Source organism: Vicugna pacos, chromosome 26, assembly GCF_048564905.1.
Source record: "Vicugna pacos chromosome 26, VicPac4, whole genome shotgun sequence".
Lineage (NCBI taxonomy): Eukaryota > Metazoa > Chordata > Mammalia > Artiodactyla > Camelidae > Vicugna > Vicugna pacos.
Window position 1 is genome coordinate 4,389,285 of NC_133012.1, and position 23,851 is coordinate 4,413,135.

The 23,851-nt window shown below is 41.6% G+C and overlaps 1 protein-coding gene across 1 annotated transcript in view; it reads left to right on the plus strand.

The window, feature by feature from the left end:
- The window catches only part of ZMAT4 (zinc finger matrin-type 4), a 260,097-nt gene that overhangs the window by 174,522 nt on the left and 61,724 nt on the right, over window positions 1-23,851 (plus strand). The window lies entirely within an intron of this gene.

Consider the following 23,851-nt stretch of genomic DNA (forward strand, 5'->3'; position numbering starts at 1 on the left):
AATGGAAGCCTCTAATTCTGTGATTATACTTTGCCTAAACTTGTACCTGACACCTAAAAAGCACATCTGTGAGGCCAACTCCAAATACCCTAGCAAAGGCGAATACTACTGAGCAGAAATTTTAGCTGCTACCCCCATCCCCACCTCCAACACACACTCAGTTGGGGAGAGTTTGAGTTCAGTTAAGTTCTCTGCCTGCTTTAAAAATCAGTACTCTTTGAGGGAATATAACAGAACCCAGAGTTTACATGATGTATCATTTTATAATGTCCAGGTAAAATATTAAGTTAACATACATGCCTAGGAAGATATAGGAAAATGTGACTAGTACTCAAAAGAAAAAGCAATCAATGCAGACTAACCCTGAGATGATCCAACTAATGGATGTGCTTGAGGACATAAAGGAAAATATAGTCATAATGAGTTAGGAAATAGAAAAATCTAATCAGCAAGAGAAACAAAAAGAACCAAGTGTGAATTTTAGATCCAAAAAACAAAATATTCAAAATCAAAAAATTCACTGGATGTGTTTATAACACCAGCTGGGTTTGATTAGTCAGCAAACTTAGAGTTGTATCAATAAAAAATTGCCTAATCTGAAGAACACAGGGGGAAAATACTTTTAAAATTAAAATACCACAATAGTGCATGGACAGTATCAAAAAGTCTCACATACATGAAAGAAACAAATTTACATATTTAAGAAGCTCATGAACCCTAAGTCGGATGAAGATGAAGAAAACTGCATCTTGAATCACTATGGACACCATAGTCAAACTGCTGAAAACAAGAGATAAAGAGAAAATCTTAAACAAGAGATAAAGAGAAACATCTTAAAATCAGCCAAAGAAAAACTACACATTACATAGAGCAACAACAGTATGAATTGTAGCTGATTTCTCATTGAAGCAAAAGTCAAATCCAGAAATCTGGGGAATTCCTCAAAGTCCTGGAAGGAAAACAATAAACAAACGTGTCAACCAGTGAAAATATTCTTCAAAAATAAAGGTAATAAAGACATTTTCAAAGAAACAAAAGCTAAAGTGTTTGTTGCCAGCAGACCTACTGCAAAAAGTGCTCCAGAAGTTCGTCGGGCTGTACAGAAACACCAGATGGAAAATCAGATCGTCAGGAAGGAATGAAAATCACCAGGCATAATAAATATGTAGATGAGCATAACAGGTTTTCTTTAAAAATTTTTTTAATACATATGATTCATTTTAATTTCTCTTTTTAAAAATTGAGATTGCATTCACAGGCTATTTAATTCACCATTTTCAAGTATACAATTCAGTGATTTTTAGTATACTCATGAAGTTGCGTAACCATGAACACAATCAACTTTAGAATGTGTCATCACCCCGACAAAGCCCTGGACCATCAGCAGTTATTCCCCATTCTCCCCTTGCCACAGCCCCTGGCAACCACTGATGCACATTCTGTCCCCGTGAACTTGCCTATTCTGAACACTTTGTGTGAATAAATACAGAATAAACCTGTTGTGTCTAAGTTTCTTACTTAGTGTAATGTTTTTAAGCTCCATCTGTATTGTAGCATGGATCACTCTTTTTTATTGCTCAATCATCTTCCATCGTATAGATGACCTTTTGTTTATTCATTCAGCAATTGATGGACATTTGGGCTATTTCCACATTTTGACTATTATGAATAAGACCACTTTGAACATTCAACAAACATGTGGTCTATTCTAGAGAATGCTCCATGTGCCCTTGAGGGCAGTGTGTACTCCACTCCTCATGAGTGAAGTGTTCTGCAAATGTCTCTTAGGTTTACTTGGTTGACACTGTTACTCAAGTCATCAATTTGTCACTGTTGATCTTTTTGCCTAGTTTTTTAATCCATATTGAAGTAGGATATTGAAGTCTCCAATTATTATAGTTGAATTTTCCATTTCTCATTCAATTCTGTCAGTTTTTGCCTCATGTACTTTTGAGGCTCTGTTGTTAGGTACATAAATAATTGTTTGTATCTTATTGGTAAATTGCCTATGTTATCTTTATAAAATCCCTCTTTGTCTCTACACCTATACAGATTAAATAAAATTGAGAACTATACTACAAAGGGTGGAAATGTAAGGTTCTTGCACTTTTTGTGAAGTGATACAATATTAATTCTACATAAAATAGAAAGTTAAAGTATGTGTACAAAAATCCTCAGAAACACTGAAAAGTACAGTTTATTCATTATCTAAAAAGATAATGGATAAATTAAAGGGAAATTCTAAAATAATTTAAAGAAAATAAAAGAAACATGAAAGGAGGAGAAGATAAATAAAAATTAGATAGGATGAACAGAAAACAAGTAGTGAAAATGGAAGTCTCAAATCTGACCATCTTAATAGTGACATGAAATATAAAATGATTAAACACGTCAATTAAAAGGAAGGCATTTCCCACTGTAAGATGTTGTTGAAAGAAATTGAAGATGACACAAACGGAAAGATACACTGTGTTCTTGGATGGGAAGAATCAATATTGTTAAAATGGCCATTCTATCCAAGGCAATCTACAGATTCATTGCAATCCCAACTAATTACCAATGACATTTTTCACAGAACTAGAACTAAAAAAAATTAAAATTTGTATGAAAATGCAGAAGACCTCAAATAGCCAAAACAGTCTTGAGAAAGAAGAACAGAGCTGGAGGGATCATGCTCCCTGACTTCAGACTACACTACAAAGCTACAGTAATCAAAGCAGCGTGGTACTGGCACAAAAACAGACATACAGATCAATGAAACACAATAGACAGCCAGAAGTAAACCCACCCACTTATGGTCATTTAATCTACAGCAAAGGAGGCAAGAATATACAGTAGAGAAAAGACAGTTTCTTCAATAAGTGGTGCTGGGAAAACTGGACTGCTACATGTGAAGAATGAAATTAGAACATTCGCTAGCACCATATACAAAAATACAATAAAAATGCATCGAAGACCTAAATGTAACAAAAGATACTCTAAAACTCCTCAAGGAAAACATAGCAGAACAGTCTTTGACATAAATCACAGCAACACTTTTTTGGATCTGTCTCCTAGAGTAATGGAAATGAAAACAAAAACAAACAAATGGGACCTAATTAAACTTAAAAGCTTTGGCACAGCAAAGGAAACTATAAACAAAACTCAAAGATAACCTACGGACTGGGAGAATATATTTGTAAACAATGCTACTGACAAGGGATTAATTTTCCAAAATATACAAACAGCTCATACAGCATATCAAAAAAACAAGCAACAACAACAACAACAACAAAAAACAGACAATCCAGTCAAAAATGGGAAGACCTAAATGGAAATTTCTCCAAAGAAGACATACCAATGGCCAACAGGCCCATAAAAAAAAATTCAACATCACTAATTATTTCAGGAATGCAAATCAAAACTACAATGAGACATCACCTCATCCCAGTCAGAATGGCTACCATCAACAAGTCTACAAATAAATGCTGGAGAGGGTGTGGAGAAAGGAAACTCTCCTACACTGTTGATGGGAATGTAAATTGGTGCAGTCACTATGGAGAGCAGTAAAAAGGTTTTTTAGAAAACTAAAAATAGACTTACCATATGATCCAGCAATCCCACTCCTGGGCATATATGTGGAGAAAACTCCAGTTTGAAGAGATACATGCACCCCAGTGTTCATAGCAGCACTATTTACAATAGCCAAGACACGGAAGCAACCTAAATGTCCATCAACAGATGACTGGATAAAGAAGATGTGGTTTTATATATCTATAATGGAATACTACTCAGCCATAAAAAGAGTGAAACAATGCCATTTGCAGCAACATGGATGGACCTAGAGGTTATCATATTAAGTGAAGTAAGTCAGACAGAGAATGACAGGTATCACATGGTATCACTTATTTGCTGAATCTAAAAAATATACAAATGAGCTTATTTACATGCCAGAAACAGATTCACAGACAGAAAACAAATTTATGATTACTAAAGGGGAAAGAAGGTGCAGGGGGATAAATTAGGAGTTTGGGACTAACATATACATATTACTATCTATAAAAACGGTAAACAGCAAGGACCTACTGTATAGCACAGGAAGCTATAGTCAATATCTGGTAATAACCTATAATGAAAAATAGTCTGAAAAAGAATACATATGCACAGCATATTTATATGAGTTTATATAAAAGAATAAATATATATGCAGCAAAGTTATTCAATTATGTATAAACTTTGCTGTACCCCTAAACTAACACAGCATTGTAAATTAACTATACTTCAATTAAAAAATTGGTTAAAATTAAAAAGGAAGGCATTTTCAGAAAGTAAAATTCAAGACCCAACTAAACCAGTGGGGAACTTATTAGTTTACACCGGGGACACCTCTTTGTGTGAACTTACTCCAGAAAAGATGCTTATCTCCCATGGTACAAGTAACTTACAGTAAGAAGATTAGAATTCTGTTGGTAAGAGATGTGTTTTATCTCTGCAAAATTACCCTGTTGTATTACTATTACATTACTATATACAGATGACTCCACATGCTGTGTACGTGTAATTATATATCCTATTCTTTATGGGTGATTTAAGGATACTGAAAGGTAATTTTCGCATGAACATCTTCCCAGTGCTGAAAACCTTACTGCCACACATGAAGCTTTCCAGCCACATCTCAATGAGGCATTTCCTCTGGTACCTTCATCTTAAGGCTCTCCATCCCCCATCCATTGGGCTAAAGAGAATTGTTTTCCCCAAGCAAGAACATGGCTGGACACAGAGTTTCTCTTCTGTTGATATTTTTTCCCCTGCGTGTACAGATATTTACCCAAATAAACGCCCTTCCTGCAGTGAGCCTAGATTTCCTAAATGTCTTGCTTGATCCTGTTCATTCTTCTCCGTAATCCATCAAACTAATTTAACTGTCTAAGTACAATATATGTTATGTCCTGGCTTTCCTTAGAATTTGACGTGTCCCTCCAAATACTCTTGTGGAGTAAAGTTAAGAGTCTTTCTTAATCTCCATAATTCATGGTTTTCATTCCTCTCTCCAGTTGTTGTTTTTATATATCTTAAGTAAACATTTACCTTTTAGAGTAGTTTTCGATTTACAGAAAAATCGTGAAGCTAATACAGAGAGTTTTCACATCTACCATGCCTGGTTTTTCCTATTGGCAACACCTTACATTTGTGTACCACATTGGTCACAGTGAATGAGATGATATTGATAAATTATTATTAGCAATAGTCCATAATTAATCAGATTTCTTTAGTTTTTACTTAATGCCCTTTTTTTGCTCTAGAATTCCACACTACATTGTCATTATTAATCATGTCTCCTTAGGCTCCTCTTAGCTGTGACAGTTTCCCAGACGTTCCTTGTTTTCGATGATCTTGACAGTTTTGAGGGTACTCATGAGATATTTTGGAAGAATGCATGTTAATCGGTATTTTCCTTATAATCTGACTGGGGTGTGGGATTTTGAGGCAAAGACCACCGTGATAAAGTACCATTCTCAACATGTCATATTAAGAGTACATACTATCAATATGATCTGTTAACTGCTGATGTTAACTTTGACACCTGGCTCACAACATTGTCTCTGGGAGGAAGTCACAATGCACAGCCCACACGTAAGGATTGGGGACTTATCCTCCAGCTCCTTGAGACTTAATCAGATATGTAGATATCTTTGGAATATCTCCCATTCTTCTGCATGGGAGATTTTTAATCTCCTCTTTGCTTATTTATTCAGTCATTTATTTATATCAGTATGAACTCATGGATATATTTATTTTATACTTTTGATTATAATCCAATTCTTCTCTACTCATTTTGTTGCTTAAATTGTTCTAGGTTTTACCATGGGGAATTCTGGGAGTTAAACATCCCTATGTCTCTTTGATACACTCCCATTATTGTGGGATTTTTGTTGTTCTGTTTGGTTTGCATTTCCTTACTTCCTGGCGCAACAAGGTACTTGAGGCTCATCTTGTAAACTTCCTTCCTCAGTTCTAGAGTTAGCCATTTCTGGAAGGCAGCCTGGTTTTCTCCTGTCCCCCCTGACTTTTTTTTTTTTGTGTGTGAATGATATTAGAAGCCAAGATCTGGGCACTAGGTTTCTTGCTTACTTTGAAAGATTTTTCTCATCTTATTCTATTTAGTCAAATTCTTTCTCTTCCCAAGTATTTTTGTTTTCAGATTCCATCTGTGCCTTTTAGTTCATCATTCGTCTCCTGGAAGAATCTCCTACATGGTCTCTCTCTTTCATCTATTTCCCATTTGGCAACCAGAGAGGATTTTTGTTTTTTTTTTCTTCTTCCCCATAAAATACAAATCTCATTATGCCATTACCAAAGCTCGGTATTGCCCTCAGGAGAAAGTTTAAATTTAATATTGTTGGAAAGGATTTGGGGATTTGGTTCCTGTTTTCCTCTCCAAACTCACTTTTAAAAACTCTCAACCTTGCTTCACACTCCATACTGCAGTCACTTTAGTTCCTTGTGACTCTTTGCATAGTTTTATTCCTGGAACACTACCCTTACTCCTTTCTTTTTGTCAGTACGTACACACACACACACAGTCTTCACTGGGTAGAGTCCTACTGAATTTTCAGATCTCTTCTTAAATGAGCATTGTCTAGAATGCTTTCTCAAGAAGGCTTCCAGGCTGGGTTTCCTTCCTCAGTCCCCCACAGAGCCCTACACTGTGGCTTCACATCACAACACTCGTCACAGTGGTTGGCAATCACCTTGGCACTGGTCTCTTCCTTCTGGACTGGGAGCTGTGTGATGGTAAACACTTTGCACATTGTTTCATCACTGCGGCATTAACACTGAACCCAATGCCTGGGACTGGAGGTGCACTAAAGAACTATTTGTTTCCTGAGTCAGAAAGTGCTCCTGGCAGTATTCTCCATCATGTTAATCTCACGGATATAGTGCCCCTGACACTCTTCCGAAGGAGCATGGATTTCCAAGTGTTAAGTATGTATTGATTTTTATAGACAGTGACCCTTGGTGCATGAGCAGGTAATGTAACCCTTCCATTGTCACTCATAATAAGGCAGAGTCCCTGGCCTCCTTTCTTTTCATTTCCAAGTGAACACAGAAGGCAGAGTGCAGCTTCTGACCTGCCTGAGCCTAGTCCTTATCTCATGTGTGGCATGGGCTTGGTTAAGCAGACTGAGAAACCAGCCACGGAAAAATGGACAGGGATCCTGAAGCTGCCAAGAAATGTGCATGTGCACCTCCCAGCTCTGAGTAGAGCATGATCTCAGAGGCATTTCCAAACAAGTTCCCAAACTTCCACCCTGACGGTCACACACTCACAGGAGAACAAGCAGACGAGGTTTGACATCGCTCACCCACACCCTTAGTTTACCCGGAGAAAACTCTGGTGTCTTTCAAATATCTTTCCTTGATAAACTAGCACAGCCATTGTGCTTTTGTGAAATACGGCCTCGACATGAGGTTTCAGACGCACCGGAATGAAAACTGATCGTGACTCCTTCTGAACATACGCACATCAGTGGTCCTCCTCTAAATCTGACAGTGCATCAAGTTACCTCCAGTCCTCCTAACCTTAGCTCACATCTCCCCTGAATAAGGAAATGGAGAGACTGAATGGCCCTCCTCTGCCAGAGTGTTTACGGGAGAGAGGCTAAAACTGCCACGGCGTGGCCAGAGTCTCCTCCTGAAGGAAGGACCTGCTTGTGCATCAGATTTAGAAGGAGGGTCTTTTATCTCCACACCGAATGCAGTGAACGGGAAATGTCTGTCCTAAACGGATAGCCCTTTTTGGAAATTAGGAAATGCGAAAAGACTGAAGTGCATGGCTTCTCCAGTCTCCTGGAAGCCACGCTGATTGTTCATACGTACCTACCTCTCCGCCACATAATTAGGGTGACTAAAAGTTTAATTGTTTCCCTACTCTGTGATGGCTCAGGGTAATTATTTTTTGAATACCCTAGATTATTGAATGCTCATCCACTTGAACAGTAGACTATATGGTACAGGTATGATTTTTTTAATGGTCCCTTTGATTGACGGATAAAATATAAGATGATCAGATAAATCTGAATTCCAGATAAACAACAAATAATTTTTAGTATAAGTATACAGTAAGTATGCACTATTTGGGACACACTTACGCTAAAAAATAATTCATCGTTTATCTAAAATTCAAACTTAACCAAGCATCCTGTATTTTCCCTTGCTAAATTTGGTAAACTTAGTATCATACCTCATTCGTCAGGCCAAAACAGCTTTTAAAGTTTGAATTTCAATAAAACAGAGTGAAAGTCCTCTTAGAAGGAGAAAATGGGTTCACTGCCATTTTGCAACATCAGCTTTGGTTGTCTGGGATCCTCGGATTTGCAAAGTCATTTAAAAAAAACAAAGACTAAAAGTCACCAGCAATTTTTTTGTTGAATAATTCATTTCTGTGCGAATTACTGAGACACTTAAAGTATATAAACATTTCTGAGTTTTTACTTTTCATACGCCTCTAACGCAATTTAAAGTCACCCGAGCAAAAGAAATGAAAATGTTTTCCCACGTAAAGTTTGACTTTTTTTTTTTGCCATTTATTGTGCCACCAAAGCCCCAGCCACCTCCTCTTTTCTCGTAGAGGGTATCTATGCCGATTTTGTCCATCACTGACCTTTGCTATATTTTTCTCCTCAGATTATTTTTTTTTGCCACCTTGACACAGATTTCTAAAGATACTGGAAGTATTTCACACAGCGACAGAATGGTTCTTATCAGGATTGAGTGAATGCTAGACATTCTTTTAAATATTTTAAAAGTTTGATTTGAAAAGTCTGTGAATTCTCAGCTGAGTCGTGTGTGTTCTGCTTCATAGTTCCTGCTACAATATTTGCTCCCCTCCTTTAAAAAATAAAAAAAAAGTGAACCAAGTTGACAAAGCTTTTTTTTTTTACCCAAAAGAAGAACTTCCCAGAAATAGCAAGACCAATGTCTGATGTAGCTTTATAATTACTGGGCAATCAACCAAAGCTCGATATCCAAAAAAAATGCTTTTTGTTGGTTGCTCATTAGCAGGTACTGATTATTCCATCTTTAGGGTCAGAACGACACAAAGAGGGGCAGCTTGTAGAAAAAGGATGCTTCCTCTGTGCGATCAAGATGGAGTCACTGTGAGACCACTGGTGACTGTGTCTTTTCAAGTATCACGTCACATAGGCACGTATTGGATTCTGCTGACCCACCCTCCCAGCCTTCACAACTGTGAATGGAAAGTATTGCCTGTCATATCAGTAAACACAGGATGCTGCGGCCATCAAGTCATCAGTCGCTACTGCCACCCGCGTCAGTGAGCAGAGGGAACTCAGGACGAAGATAAGCAGGTGGCCAGGCCTCTGCCACCGCCCTCAACGGTGCCCCCTGAGGGGACTCAGGATGGGAAAGAACGAGATACTGGCCCTAGATTGCCATATCAAAGGAATGATTTCAGTGAGCCCAGAATTTTGCATCTTCCCCGACCATGGAAGATTGCTAAATTCCTTGAGATGTCTGGTTTTCTTTAATTGACAGTAATCTTTTGGCTACTGGGTCCTTGTTGCAAAAACTCCTGTATATTCTGGCTCCTCCCCTGCCTCGTCAGAGCAGTCCCTCAGAGCGATCCGAGAGGCTGTCATCCCGGGCTCAAGTCCTCAGAAATTTCCACCGAATGAAACTTACTCTCAACTTTTAGGTTGTGCATTTGTTTTTCAGTCGACACGTCGCTGTAAAGTTTCTGATCAACATTAAGATGGGTAGAAGGGAAAGACAGAGGACAGGGGAAAGGTATGACCTCCTTTGTCATTCTCGTTAGCTTGTCATTTTTTCTCTTTTTTTTCAGAACTGCTTTCTCACTTAAGTTCTTAACCGGATCTTCCTATTGTGTAATAATGTGCAAATATATATATGCACACAAATATATATATACAATATCTCATATTTAGCCAATATAAATGATGCATTTATATATATTTGTATATTGTTATGTATATTATTAAATATATATATTTATTTATAATACAGTTCTTTTGTTAGTTTGAGACAAGCACCTACCTTCAAAGCTGTAACAGTTAGACCGAGGCAACCAGGAACTCAGTAGTGATTTTTGTGTGTGATTTCATCTGTGTGTGTGCGTGTGTGTGTGTTCTTGCCTTCTCTCATTCTTCCCCTCCCTCTTTTTATCTTCCATAGGAAAGTTACATAGGAAAATCCAGCCTTGCCAGGGCTGAACCTCAGAGAAACAGGGTTTTCTCTTTCTATTCCATGGGTTGTTAGAAAAATCCCAGGACTGAGAATGGTGGAAACTCTGAAGCTTAGGAATGGCTTCTCAAGGTCGATCGCGGTGTGGGCGTGGGAGCCGCGGTGTGGGCTTGGGAATCCCAGCGTGGATGTGGGGTCCTTAGGTAGGGTTGGGGGTTCGGGGTCTGCCTGGGCGCATTAGCTCCAACTAAGTCTTATTAGCTCAGAAACCCCATGCTCATTCAAAACCCTGGGAGAAACTTTACCAGAGTACATTGTTCGTCTCCTCCGTTTTCACATCCTTAAGTAGGCATGGAGGAGAAAGACAGTTACAGGGAATAGAAAAGCTGAATGCATGAACCTTTTTAAAGGGCGGCCGGCCAGTATTTCTCCACGATCTGTCTATGGCTCGAGTCCTAGCCACCCCTGGACTTGGCTCAGCTAAGAAGCTGCAGGGCAGGGCACCTAGTCGTACACCCTGGGGCTGGGTGCAGGAGAGGACATCCTGCCATCACCTGCGCAGTCGCTGCAGGCTAGACTGAGCTTACTGCGAATGGTAATTATTCGTTGTTCCCTAATGACTTAGCGCTTATGTATTAGATTGATCACAACTGTGTAATAGACTGAAGTCAAAAGCTTTTCTGTTGTTCTTAATATTTATAACGTGCCTTCTTTTCATTATCATTTTTTATTCCTCCAAAGACAACCTGATACATTAACTCAGTGTTTCCCTATTTATTAGAAATCCAAACAGTGTCTCTGCTCACTGTTGACTTTATTTATGCTTCATTTCCCCCAAAGCACGAGAAGCTTTTTCAAAGGCCCACACATCCAGGCACAGCCTGAAACATGCGAAATAGAGAAGTGGGTGAGGGTTTGACTTGAAGGCTCCCCCTTATTTCCTGTGATGGCTTTTCCCCCCTCTCCGGGCCTCCCCTCCACTGTCTTTCTTCCTGGTCCCCAGGCTTCTAGCTCTTCGCTCTTCGTGTCCCCTGGAACATAAGCGTTCTCCAGTCTGATAAGGACTGACTTACCCTGTGGAAGGGACTCTCAGTGGATTTCCTCCTAAGCAGAGGAGCTTTTGAACCCTTACATTAGCTGTGCAGGGGGAGACCCCATCCCTAATTAAATGCATGTAAAGACAGATTGAAGATTTGCTGTCGGTAGTCGCCTGAATGTCTTCCTAGCACCCCCAAACTACAGCATCCTGGTGGCCACTACTCCCCTCCCTGGCCTCCAGGGACTGGTACCCAGTGTCACGTCGAGTCTGGAAAGCAAGGACCCCTCCACCCAGCTGTCCCATGAGTGGGTCAGGGGTGCTTAAAAGCAGACGTTGGTACAGGCCATCATCATGGCCGGACTCATCCTGGTGGCTATTTCTGTACCCAGCTCTGTTACAGCCCATGACCACTTAATAAATAGTTTAATATGGCATTGGAGGGGTTTATGTTTCCAAAGTTTAATTTTAACAATTCTCTGAGCCCTGTTAATCTCTTTTTCTCTTTGGGGGAAAACAGGGGGTGGGAGGGTGGGTTGCATAACCGTAAGCCATTACAGGTTGACATCTTGTTTTAAGTCCCTTTATATCCAGACCTTGGTGGATTCAGACTTGAATGCAGGAATCACACATTTGTCGGGATGTCAGGCTCTTCAAGTCTGAGTCAGCCTCATTCTCATTAATTCTGATTTGATGCGCAGCAATTCCCACGATAACTGCTGGCTTTTAGTGTCTCTCTGAAATGGGTTCCATTCTGAGAGTAATCTGAAAATAATTTTATGTTATTTTATTTTGGTCGTATTACCGCAGCGTTCCTCCTGACCCTGTCTCCAGGACTTGCAATGCGGCTGAGAAATGTCACTTCGAGACGGAGGAGACATTTCACCATTCTGCGTACCCTCTGGAATACTGCAGAATTGTGTTTATTTTTTTCAATCTATTTCATTTTTTTTTTAAATTTGAGATTCAGACAGTCTTCCTCTTTTTGGAACTCTTGAAGGTGGTTATTTTTCCAGGAACTACACACTTGAGCCTCAGTTAAAGAAACCATTCCCTTTTAAGGATACCTGGTTCTGCATTTGGCAGCTCTCAGATCGGAAAAAGTTACGGGGACTCCCTCTGGAGGGAGATGTTTGTTCAAAAAGATGAAAGGTTTTCATTAAAAAAAAAAAAACTTGGCAATTGCATCTTAAAATTCAGTGAAATTAAAATGGATCCTAGGGCTCCAGTCCCTCTAAAAGAGTCCTCAGTGCCCCCAGATGTACCTGTTAGACTGAGACTTGATTGTCGGAGACAGAAACGCTCCCTGACCCTTTGATCCATCACCAGCAGTTTCTGGTTGGTACTCAGATCTCCTCTGTTTAATTACAGGCTCCTCCAGGCTCGGTCACTTCTGATTGCGCCTTCCCCCCCGCCCCCGCACCAGTTTTTTGTTTTGTTGGTTTATTTTCCTCTTACAGTGCCAGGAAGCTCTAGCAGGCATAGCAAATTATCTTTCTTTTCTCCGTTGTTGTTTCTTTTCCTGAAAGAATAATAGAAGGCAGCCAAAGAAATGTGAAAGCGTTTGAAGCTGACCTTCCAAACACCAAACAAAAGCAAAAATCAAAAAACATGGTGAGGCAGTTTTGATTGTGTTTGTCTGAATTGAGCACTGGCTTAAAAAAAACAACAATGAAAAACATGGGTCCATCCAGGACTTGAAGCCACTGTTTGCTGTTTTTCTCCCAGAGTGAGAGGTTTTGGGCACCAGACTTCAACCCCGACTGCTTGGCCAAGACTGTTTTAATTGCCATCAGTTCTGTGAGCAGAAGTGTGTTTCTCAAGAAGAAAAGGCACGTGAAATACATATGTGTGTTTACGCACTCAAATTTCTTAGAAATTTCTTATATCCATTAAATGAAAAAGCAATGACATGTTGAGGGGGAGGGTATATAGCTCTGTGGTAGAGCGTGTGCACGCACAAGGTCCTGGGTTCAATCCTCAGTCCCTCCATTTAAAAATATTAAAAATAAATTAAAATTTAAAAAATGTAATTCCCCCCCCCCAAAAAAAAACCCCAAAAAACAAAATCAATGACACATTGAGAAGTGCCATGGAATAGTCACAGTCTTTTTGGGAAATGTCCTCAAATCTTAATTGCTGGGCTTTTTCACAAGTTTGCACAATTCCGCACAGCATCTTTTATACCATTGGCTAGGAAGCTTCCTCAGACGCCTAGAACCTTTAGAAAAGAGCCTGGACCAGTGACACTTTTTCTGGTGGATGGTGGTGGGGTTTCCCATAAGGCGTCAGAACTCAACCTTTCCTGTTCTCAAACTTTACTCATTAGAGTCCAGCTTCTTTGACTTAATAAGCTTCCTTTTTTGTATTTTTAAAAAAACGTTTAAAATTGAAGTATAGTTGATTTACAACATTGTGTTAATTTCTGATGTACAGCAAGTGATTCAGTTATACATACACATATATATTTTTTTCTCATATTCTTTTCCATTGTAGGCTGTTACAAGGTATTAAATACAGTCCCCTGTGCTCTACAGCAAACCTTGTTGTTTATCTATTTTACATATAGTAGTTAGTATCTGCAAATCCCAAACTCCCAATTTATCCCTCCACCCACCCTGGACCCCTTTATTAACCATGTTTGTTTCCTATGTCTGTGAGTCTGGTTTTGTTTTGTAAATAAGTTCATTTGTGTCATTTCTTAGATTCCACGTATAAGAGATACCGCATGATGTTTGTCTTTCTCTTTCTGCGGTGGCCCTTCCCTTTGAGAAGCTCCTCCACCCTCTAAATGGGAGACAATAGAGCGGTGTGACCGGCTTCTAGGTGTATCTCAGGAAACCCCTATGAACGTGTACGAGTTAATACACGGCAAGTGGGTGCAGGGTGCTGAGGGGATGTGGGTGATGGACTCGTGATACTAATGAACAGGACAGAAAATAGTATGGCTTTCAAAACTCAATACAATTCTGAGACTTGATGATTTCCTTTTTTCTAACCTTTCTCTGAAGAAACTCTGTGTGCCTCACCATCTTTGTTACGACAATTCTTGCATCTACAAGTGAGCTCTGAAAAGCTAGTGTTCAAGACATCAGGGACCAAGTACTCTGCCCCAGGAATTTGCAGCCCAGTCTGCTCAACCACTAGACAGCCCTATAAACAGAATCACAGAAACTCTTGGTTCCACTTAATTCACTCGTTGGACGTGGTAGGAAAGGTTTCCCTGTGGTTGTTCAGCTTGGAAAGAATCAGGTATCAGTAGAAATCTAGTTCCAGACTTAGCTTAGCTCTTCCGTGTGGACACAGAATGTCTACAGGGCGATACTGACATAAGAGGTTTAGTGTGCACATTTGAAGATGGAGAATTCAACTTGAACTTGGCCCTAACCTCAGGGTTAGGCTCGGGGTTCAGGAACCTTCTAACGGGTAGCTCCCTGATCAGAGCCTCAGATTTCTCATCCCAAAGCATGGAGTATGTAAGCCTCTAACGTGTGACTCCATCCCTCTTTCTTGGTTTCTTCATTTGTGAAATGAGAGGTTTAGACTCCATGGTACCATTCAGTTCTTTCTATTTCGGGAAGTTTAAATGACTCTGATTTGACTCTATTCCAACCTACCTCCTTATGCTTTCATTTAAACATGAAACAATAAGCAAACAGGCCAAAAAGGGGAACTGAAATTAGCTTACATTAAAACTGAGTGGAATTTAACAAGCCACTCAACCTTTCTGATCCATAGTGTCTAATCTGTAAATTAATGGCATTCAAGGTCATAGTCCAGTGAGCCTTTTCCAATCTGAACGCTCCATCGTGTGCTGTGTAATGTGACAGCCACTGGCCATATGTGGCTATTGGACACTTGAAAATAATACACACTTCTCATTAATATTTTTATATAGATTATATGTTGAAATGATAATATTTTGGATTACTTGGCAGAATACAATATATTATTAAAATTCATTTCACCTGTTTTGCTTTATTTTTTTTTTACTGTCTTCTAGCAAATTTCAGTGACACATGTGGCTCACAATATGTTTATGTTGTCCGGTGCTGTTCTAGAATGTCCATGCAAAACAGTTTTGAGACCAAATCCCAAATGTCCAGAGTTACTTATAGTGATTGTGCACCACGTGTGCTTTTAATTTGCATGTGTGTGCATATCAGCACCTACACACATGCTTACACACAAGGCTTGTAAAAAACAATGTTACTGTGAAGCGTGTTTCATCTCCTCCCTTTACCATCAGGCAACCTAATATCACCACCAGTCTTGGTTACGAACACTTAATTTAGAAAAAATAAAAGAGTTTGATGTAACACAAATTATGCTATCAATTTGTGGTAGATTACCTTTTTTAACATTATTTTCAGAAAAAAATATACACCATTGACGTGTGTTGGTAAAGTATTGAGGAATAAGATAAGAAAAATAAAATTAAAATTAAAAAAGGCCAAACTTTAAAAAAAATTATTTTTTCAACATTTTTTATTGAGTTATAGTCATTTTACAATGTTGTGTCAAATGCCAGTGTAGAGCACAATTTTTCAGTTATACATGAACATACATATATTCATTGTCACATTTTTTTCTCGCTGTGAAAAGTCAAAGAAAATGACTTTGTGGTCATATGCACAGAAACACTGAGACCATGTGAATGCATTCACTGGGTGAGAGCTGCTGGTGTGGCTCAGTTCTCTTTCATATTCCTGACGTATATGCCACTGTGGCCCCATCTCCCCTCTGCTCCACCATCGTCAATTATTCCTCACTTGCTAAGCCTTTTCTCTTGATAATGTAACATTTCCCACAATTATTTATGTGCTCAGAAACAAAGCTTCCCCTTATTAAATATTATTAGCCCAATTCATTTATCGCTTCATTCAGTATCTTTGCACAGCCTGTTGTGGGCAAAGCACCGTCATAGACACTCAAGAAAATACCAAGATAATTTAGACTCTAGATCTTAACCTGTACTTCCTCTGTAGGGAGCACTCTTTATTTACAGAATGTGAATCTCTAAGGGTAGTGTATTTCAGAGCTTGGCTACAAGATGAATAATAGACACCACTGTGTCTGAATACTGGTCTCTTCCTCTTTGGTGGTGTGAGCTTGGACAAGTAACTTAAGCTCCGCCAACCTCAGTTTCTTCATCTATAAAATGGAACTGATACCAGTTATATTTCACAGAGGATATGTGTGAGGTTTAGAGAAAGTCTATTTAAAGGGGTCCATTCTAAGCCTGACAGGGAACACATTCTTGATGAATGCGAGGTTTTGTTTTTTAACTATGGATGTAATTATGAAAGACGGGATGGGCATTTGAAGTACAAATACATGTGCTCGGGATTTTGTAGAACGGGCAGCATATACAGTTAGTTATCCCTCAGTATCCAGGGGCGATTGGTTCCAGACCCCCTCCTCGTACCAAAATCCATGGATGCTCAGTCCCTTCTATAGGTTGGCAGAGTACGGTCAGCCCTCTGTGTCTACAGGTCCCGTGTCCGTGGATTCAGTCACCTGCAGGTCCAGTGGGCTGACTACACTTCGGCCTGGAGAAGGAAGAAAAACTTTGTGTAGAAAGTGGACTTTGGTCCAGACGAGAGAGAGTCTGCATGAATGCCGCTGACAGTTTGACGTTCCAAATGGAGAAATCAACATGAGTGATAATGAAATGTTTTACATGGAGCTGTGAATCATTAAGTAGGAATTGAAAATAAGTTGTTTTTTGGGAGGGGAGGGTTGAGGGGGGGCTGGGAAGTAGAATTAAAATAGAAAAGGAAGACTGAGAAAAGGCTGCCTCAAGTAGACATTGTATCTCCATGTGATCGTCCATAGAAATAACAATCTTTATTTCCACTCTGTGCCGTCTCTTTATCTCTGTATATTTCCATTCTAAGTAGTAGTGAGTCTGTGTGACTTAGATTTGGCATTTTCTCTCCTGGCTACGCCTCATTTTCATTCTTTCCAAGTTACAAAGAACCCAGAAGCAATGTTGACATCCTTGTAGTTTATTCATTCATTAATGCCATTTTCAAATTTCCACCTCTATGCTCCAAATTTGTCATCGTGTTCTTTGAAGGTTCCTGCTGCTCAGGGACCAACTTCTAGACCTTCAGCCGTCTGGCAAATTCCTCGTTTCCATCCGAAATTTCGTGCCCAGACCACAGCTTTTTAAGCCCAAAATAGATTCTTAATTCCACTATGACTGTTTGCTATGTGGTCTTGTAGTGGAATAGATGAGAGGGCTGAGTTCTGTTAGCTCTGCCTTTTAGCAGCAGTATGACCTTGGATAATTTACTTCTTCGCTTTGAGCTTATAATAGAGGTAGGCATAGTGCATACTTCATAAAGTTCTTATGAAATGAAATGATGTATGTGAAATGCGTAGCACAATATTTGGTGCGTAATAAGCCTTCCAGAAACCTACTGTTCAGCGTTACGACCATTATCCCTTTGATCCATGTATTATCACCTTATCAACTCTTTCTTGTCTTCACCCCATTTCTTTTATAACCGGGACATCAACCTGTGTCCCTGTCTTCAGTACATCTCCCATCAGCACCCCCGGGGTCTCTTGTCCACCTGTGTTCACGCCCCCTCAGGCCATCTGTCACCTGGAGTCACCACACATCTTCACATCCTTTTGTATGATCAGAATGTGGGGACGCCAGTGGGGAAAGTCAGCTAAACCTTGGGCTGTGATAAATTAACAAAATCCTTCCCCGGCCCTGAGCTCAGACCTCAGCCCCCCTGTGTATCTCTGTGTAACTTTCTTTCCCGTTCCCTGTGGACAGTTCAAAGCTGACAGCTTGCTTCCAGTCCCTGCCTGAAATCCACCACGCTCGCTCTCCACGAGGGCATCGTCTCCTCCCTCAGAGACAAAAGTGAGACGTTGAAGCAGCAGATCCCTTGGCCTCTTGCCTCTGCGTCTATAGACTAATCCTTCCCTCCTTCCCTAGCCTCTCAAAGGATTCTCCACGAAATAGGGCTGTATCCATTACAAAGCCTCATTAACAAACCTCTTTGTTGAACACAGAGAGTGCTTATTGCCATAGAAGAAAAGATGCTGCTCTCATTAGATTTGAAGTTGAATAAGCAAGTTGAAAGCATTCAAATATGAAAAATCAGCCCAGAAAGTATTTAAATCTCACAGGTATAAGATGTTTTAATTCTATCCTGTACTCCTATATAGTGGAAAAGTTTTAAATGGTAGAAACATTGTAATTCAAATGATAAGTTGAATGATAATATTAATCAATGTTATTGAATATTAATTTTAGGAGTGTGTATGTCTTCCTGATCCATCAAGGCAGTAAAACAATGAATATTTTCTCTGTCTGTTTTTCTCTCTCTCTCTCTCTATATATATACACATACACATATATAAACACACACATATATGTATGTATATATATTTACATACATTCTTATATTCTTTTGTTTATATGTTACATTCTGCTGCTTGACTCTGCTGGAGATAGATCTGATTCTAAAACCATCTAGTTACATAATGTGGTGACACACTCTTAGTGTGCTTAATGCCCTTGAAAATCTCAGCCTTACTGATAGAATATTCCACAGCTATATTCGGAAGGGGAGTACATGTCTCAGATTTTCAAGGACAAATCAAATTTCAACTCTCGGGACCCAGTCATCGTTTGATTATTGATTGGTTCGGTGATCAATTTACTGACCGCCTGCCAGACCAGGCACGGCTCAGTGGGGCAGAGAAGGTACAAAGGTCGATAAGAACAATGCAAATTTATAAAAAGAATCATTGGGGAGGAAGCTGCAGAGGGAACACACCATTCAGAGCAGGGTTAGCAGGAAGAACTTCACAGGGTCAGATGTCCTAAATTTTGGTTTGGAAATTTAGTTCATCCCGTGGATCACTCCAAAGCTCCTAATTCTATTTTTCTCTTACCCAAATTCCAAACCCAGCACCTCGTGTCTTCTGCGAAGAGCCGCCTTTGAAAATGACTCTCTCCAGCCAACCCCTCCTCTTCTCTGTGCCTTTTTTTTTTTCTTTTTAATCTCCGCATTTGAATCCTAACTGATGCTTGTCCACCCAACATCTCCCATTTGCAGTTGGCAACGTGGCTCCCTCTCGACTCTGAAGACACAGAGCTAACTTCACACCAGTGGGACACAGATCTGGTCTGTTCTCCCAGAGCCCCGTCACAAGTAGATCTCAAACAGCCAGCTTTGTCGTTCCCCAGACACCCTGCGTGTTTACGGCTCCTGGCATGGAGGCAGGGAGGGTGACGTGCGGTGGCACAGGTGGGACAGGTCAAGAACGCAGGGCTGGCACGTAGCAGGCTGAGAGTCTTGGAGTCTAATCTTGGCCCTTTACGTGGATGAGTTGTTCATCCTTGGGGATTTTTCTTCCTTCAGTTTCCTCATTGGAGGTCTAAAATCTCTTCTTATCCTTCTCCTCCTAGAAAGCGGGCATCCCCCTTCCTGTTTTGTCAGAATCTTCGTTCTGTTCGACTGGGAACATGTTTATTTCTTGCTGATTTCTGAGATGCCACACTTCCCTGGTTTTCCTCCTCACTAGCTGTGCCTCCAGAGGCTCCCAGCTGGCTGCTTCTTGCCTCTCTGATTCTAGACCTTGCAGTGCCCCAGGGTCTAATTCTTACCTTCTGCTTTCTCCATCTCTAGATTCTCCCTTGCTGCTCTTACCCAGTCCCATGGCTTCAGACGCTGTCTTTATGCTGGTGACCGACAGATTTGTTTATCCACCTCTGACCTCTTCTCCCGGCCCTAGACCGATGTATTCAGCTGCCTGCTCTGCACCTGCACTGGGTGTCATTTAATAAGCATTGCAGCCTTAGCATGTCTCAGAGGAGCCAGTTTTCCCTCCCACACCACTGCCAGCCCCGCTTCCCATCTGGTCACTGTAAATGGTACCGCATCCGAACGGTTGCTTATGCTAAAACCCTTGATAAGGATCGTTGCTGAGTCCTTCCTTTCCTTCCAATCCCACATTTAATCCATCCATAAATCCAGTTTTCTCTGCTCCAAAATACATACCCATCATCTGGCCGTTCTGAATCACCTCTCCCATGACCACCCTAGTGTGTAAGCCACTTCAGCCATCCCAGACCAATGTTCTTCCTCTTCGCAGGACCATCAGAGTCCTACTTTTAAGGTATAGATTAGATGATTATATGTTCCTGACAAAGTGTCTGAAGTGGCTTCCCACTGTAACCAAATGAAATCCAAACATGTTATCAGAGCCCGCAAGGTCCACTCGGTCTGGCTCCTGCTGCCTCCTCCCTCCGTCCCTCCACTCTCCCCCGTGTTCACTGTGTTCCAGGTGCTGATCTTTTCCACTGGACGGGCCAAGCCTGTTCTGTTCTCAAAGCCTTTGGATCTGCTGTTCCTACTGCTTGGAATTCTGTTCCCTGCATCTTCACATGCCTCTGTCTTCTCATTATCCAGCTTGCAAGACCAGTGCAGCCTTTTGAGAGAGATGCTTCTCAGCATCTCAGCAATGCAGCCCCAGCTCCATCACTCTCTACCACATTACTTTATTTCAACTTCTTCATCGCCTTTGGCGGTATCTGAAATCAGCTGATTTTCTCCCCTGCATGTTTAATATCTGTTTCTGCCTGTCAGTATAAGCTCCCTGGGGCAGGGACTCTGTCCATCATCTGCATGATCATATTCTCATTGTCTGGGTCAGTGCCTGGCCCATGGGAGGTGCATAGTCAATGTTTGTTGATTGACTGAATGACTGCTAGAATCAGCCAGCTCTTGCCTCTTCAGCAACTGGGTAAAAAATGAAAGATTCCCTCCTGGGAGAGAATCCTTTTATGTGGTTCAGTGCCTTTATCCGGAGGCAGGCAGCAAGAGGATATGTTCTGAGATCTGAAGAGAATCTATGAGCGCATTGCGATATATTCACAGCTAATCATTTGATCACGTATTCCCTTATTCAACAATTATTTAAGGATGAATGGTGTGCCAGGCACTAGCATCTGGGTCAACAAAGGCAGATAAGTCAAGGTCTCTACCCTTAAGGGGCTCATAGTTTGGTAATGAAGGTGGACATTGTCTTAGTGAGCTCGGGCTGCCCATAATGAAATATGGCTAACCTGGGGGCTAAAACAACAGAAATTCATCTTCTCATGGTTCCGGAGGCTGGAAGTCCAAGACCGGGGTGCCACCACTGTCACCTCCTGGTGACGGCTCTCTGACTGGTCTCAACCATCTGTTTGCTGTTTTTTCACAAGCCTTTCCTCAGTGTATGCATATGGAAAAAAGAGAGATTTCTCTCTCTTCCTCTTGTACGACTCTCCATCCTCTCAGATGAGGACCCCACGCTTATGACTTCATTTAACCCTAACTGTCTCCTAGAGACCCCATCTCCAGGTACACCCTGGGGTGAGGGCTCCAACGTATGGACTTGTGGGGGACACAACTCAGCCCCCAGCAGACAGCACCCCAGGTCCTGGGGGTGTAGCGACAGGGAAACAGCAGGAAGAGGCAGTGTGATGGGGTGAGCGGGCCCAGCACTTCCCAGAAAGAATCGCCATTGGACCAGTGATGAGAGCCTGGCAAGCTGGTGTCTCCCTCCTAAGGCCTGAATGTCTGTAGGACACAGGGGACAAAGGACCACCGAGCACCGAAGTCCCTCCCATTGGAGTCAGACGGGTGAGCACCACAGTGGCTTGGATGGGGCAGGAAGACCCTTTGTAATTTCTGTGGTTTATTACGGCAGGGCTGAAACTGGGAGGAAGAAGGGAGGCGTCCTTTATTTCATCGGAGGATGGCTGAAACCTGTCAGGGGTCCCGTGGTGTTTCGAACTCTACATATGTCATACCCCTGAGTGATGGATTTCCCGCATCCAGGAGAACTGTTGTTTTCTGGTTCTTGTTAGCATATTTGATGCGGTTCCTTGTCCCCGGGTGCCCGTGATATTTCCCTGACAGTCATAGGAAAGACGGATCAGAGATCTGCAGGCTAGTGACGCCACCTCTTCCCGCCGGACCTAAGCAAGGCTGAGGCAAAACCGCCGCGTGTCTTCGTGGCCTCTTGGCTCCTCTTCCAAGTAACCTGCGTGTTAGTGAAAGTGAAAATCACTGAACGAATCGCGCCAGGCACGGGCTAGTATTTTGTCACTTGTGATCTCACTTTATTCCGTGCACCCAGCCTGCAAAAAAAATATATATATATATATGTATATATATATATATCAGTCTTGGTTTTCAGAGTGACAGAAGAGTGCCTAGGGTAGTTACGGTATTTGCCAGGTGTGGCCCCCAACCCTGCTGTCTGGCCTCTATGTCGTGTTGTCCCGGCGCCACCTGCTGCCCCGCTGTGCCTGCCAGGAGGCCAGACACACAGGTGACCAGCTGCTGAGCTCCAGCCAGCTTCCTCGGTCTGAATCCCACCCTGGGCTGCCTGCCCTAGCCTTCATTCTGCCCAGCAGCGGTCAGTGTCCTTGTTAGTCCCCCGGCGAGATGCGTGGCTCCCTGTTTTATTTGTGTTGATGTCCCAGCCCTTAACACGGCATCGGACACATCGGAGGGGAGCCATACATGTTTCTCAAATGAAGTGTTTAGGCTGAATAACCTCTTCAAATCATAACGTTTGAGCTGGCCTGAAATACCCTCTTTAGCCAATGAGGCAGAAAACTCGGAGAAGCGCAGGATGTGTGCAAAGTCGCCCACTGAGCGCCGCTGTTTGGGGCAGAACCGATTCTCGGCGCGATGCAGTTTCCTCTCCGGAAACCAGCATCGGCCGTGCCCGGTCCTTGGAAATCTACAGCCCAGTGCGGAAGTGCTGAGAGGACGCAGCATCCTTTCGTCCCGTACCTTACACACCTGTTCATCCTCTTCGCTCTTTTCTTTGCCCAGATACAGGTGTAAACTCTGGAAGTCTGGAATAAACGATTCTGTTTCTTCTGTGCTCCGGATGTTTAAATTAGAAGCCCTCGTAATCGGCTAGTGGAAAGAATGAACGGCTCATTTATCATTTGAACTTCCTGTTGGGTTTTCACGCACTGCTGATGGGCTGTTTAAACACGTTAAGTCCTTTGAACTGACTCTCATGACTAAGCTTGTGGTAACTGTTGTTTTGGTAAACGGGAGTAGAGTTTCTATTTTTACTAAAACTAAGTGAACGATCATGTATTTATAGTGCCTTTAAAACAAATGCCATGACCTCGTAACTGGTGGGTGGGCTCTGACACATCGAAATAGGAAAGCCAGGGGAACGCTTTTACAAAATAGGATTTGATCTGCTTGGAACAATTCATAGATGGCATAAGAGAATCGTTAGGATAATTAAGTCTTAGACTCTGAGGGACACTTTGCGATGTGATCCGAGTCGTTCATTTTACAGAGGGGAAAATCTGCAGAGAGACATGCCATGTTTTCCTGATTCCCCACCCCGTCTGCCACTGACCCTGAAAGCGGGGGCCTCTGGACCACTCAGTGCGGTACAAAACATGCCCGAGGGCGGGGCCCGGCGAGTCGATGCCGTTTGCCGATCAGCTCAGTGACGTTACGTCATGTCACCATGGCTGCTTATTCCTTCCTCTCTAACCTTGGGACTTTGAATTCCCAGCGCTGCCTGGTACCACCAGGGTGAATGTCTCTG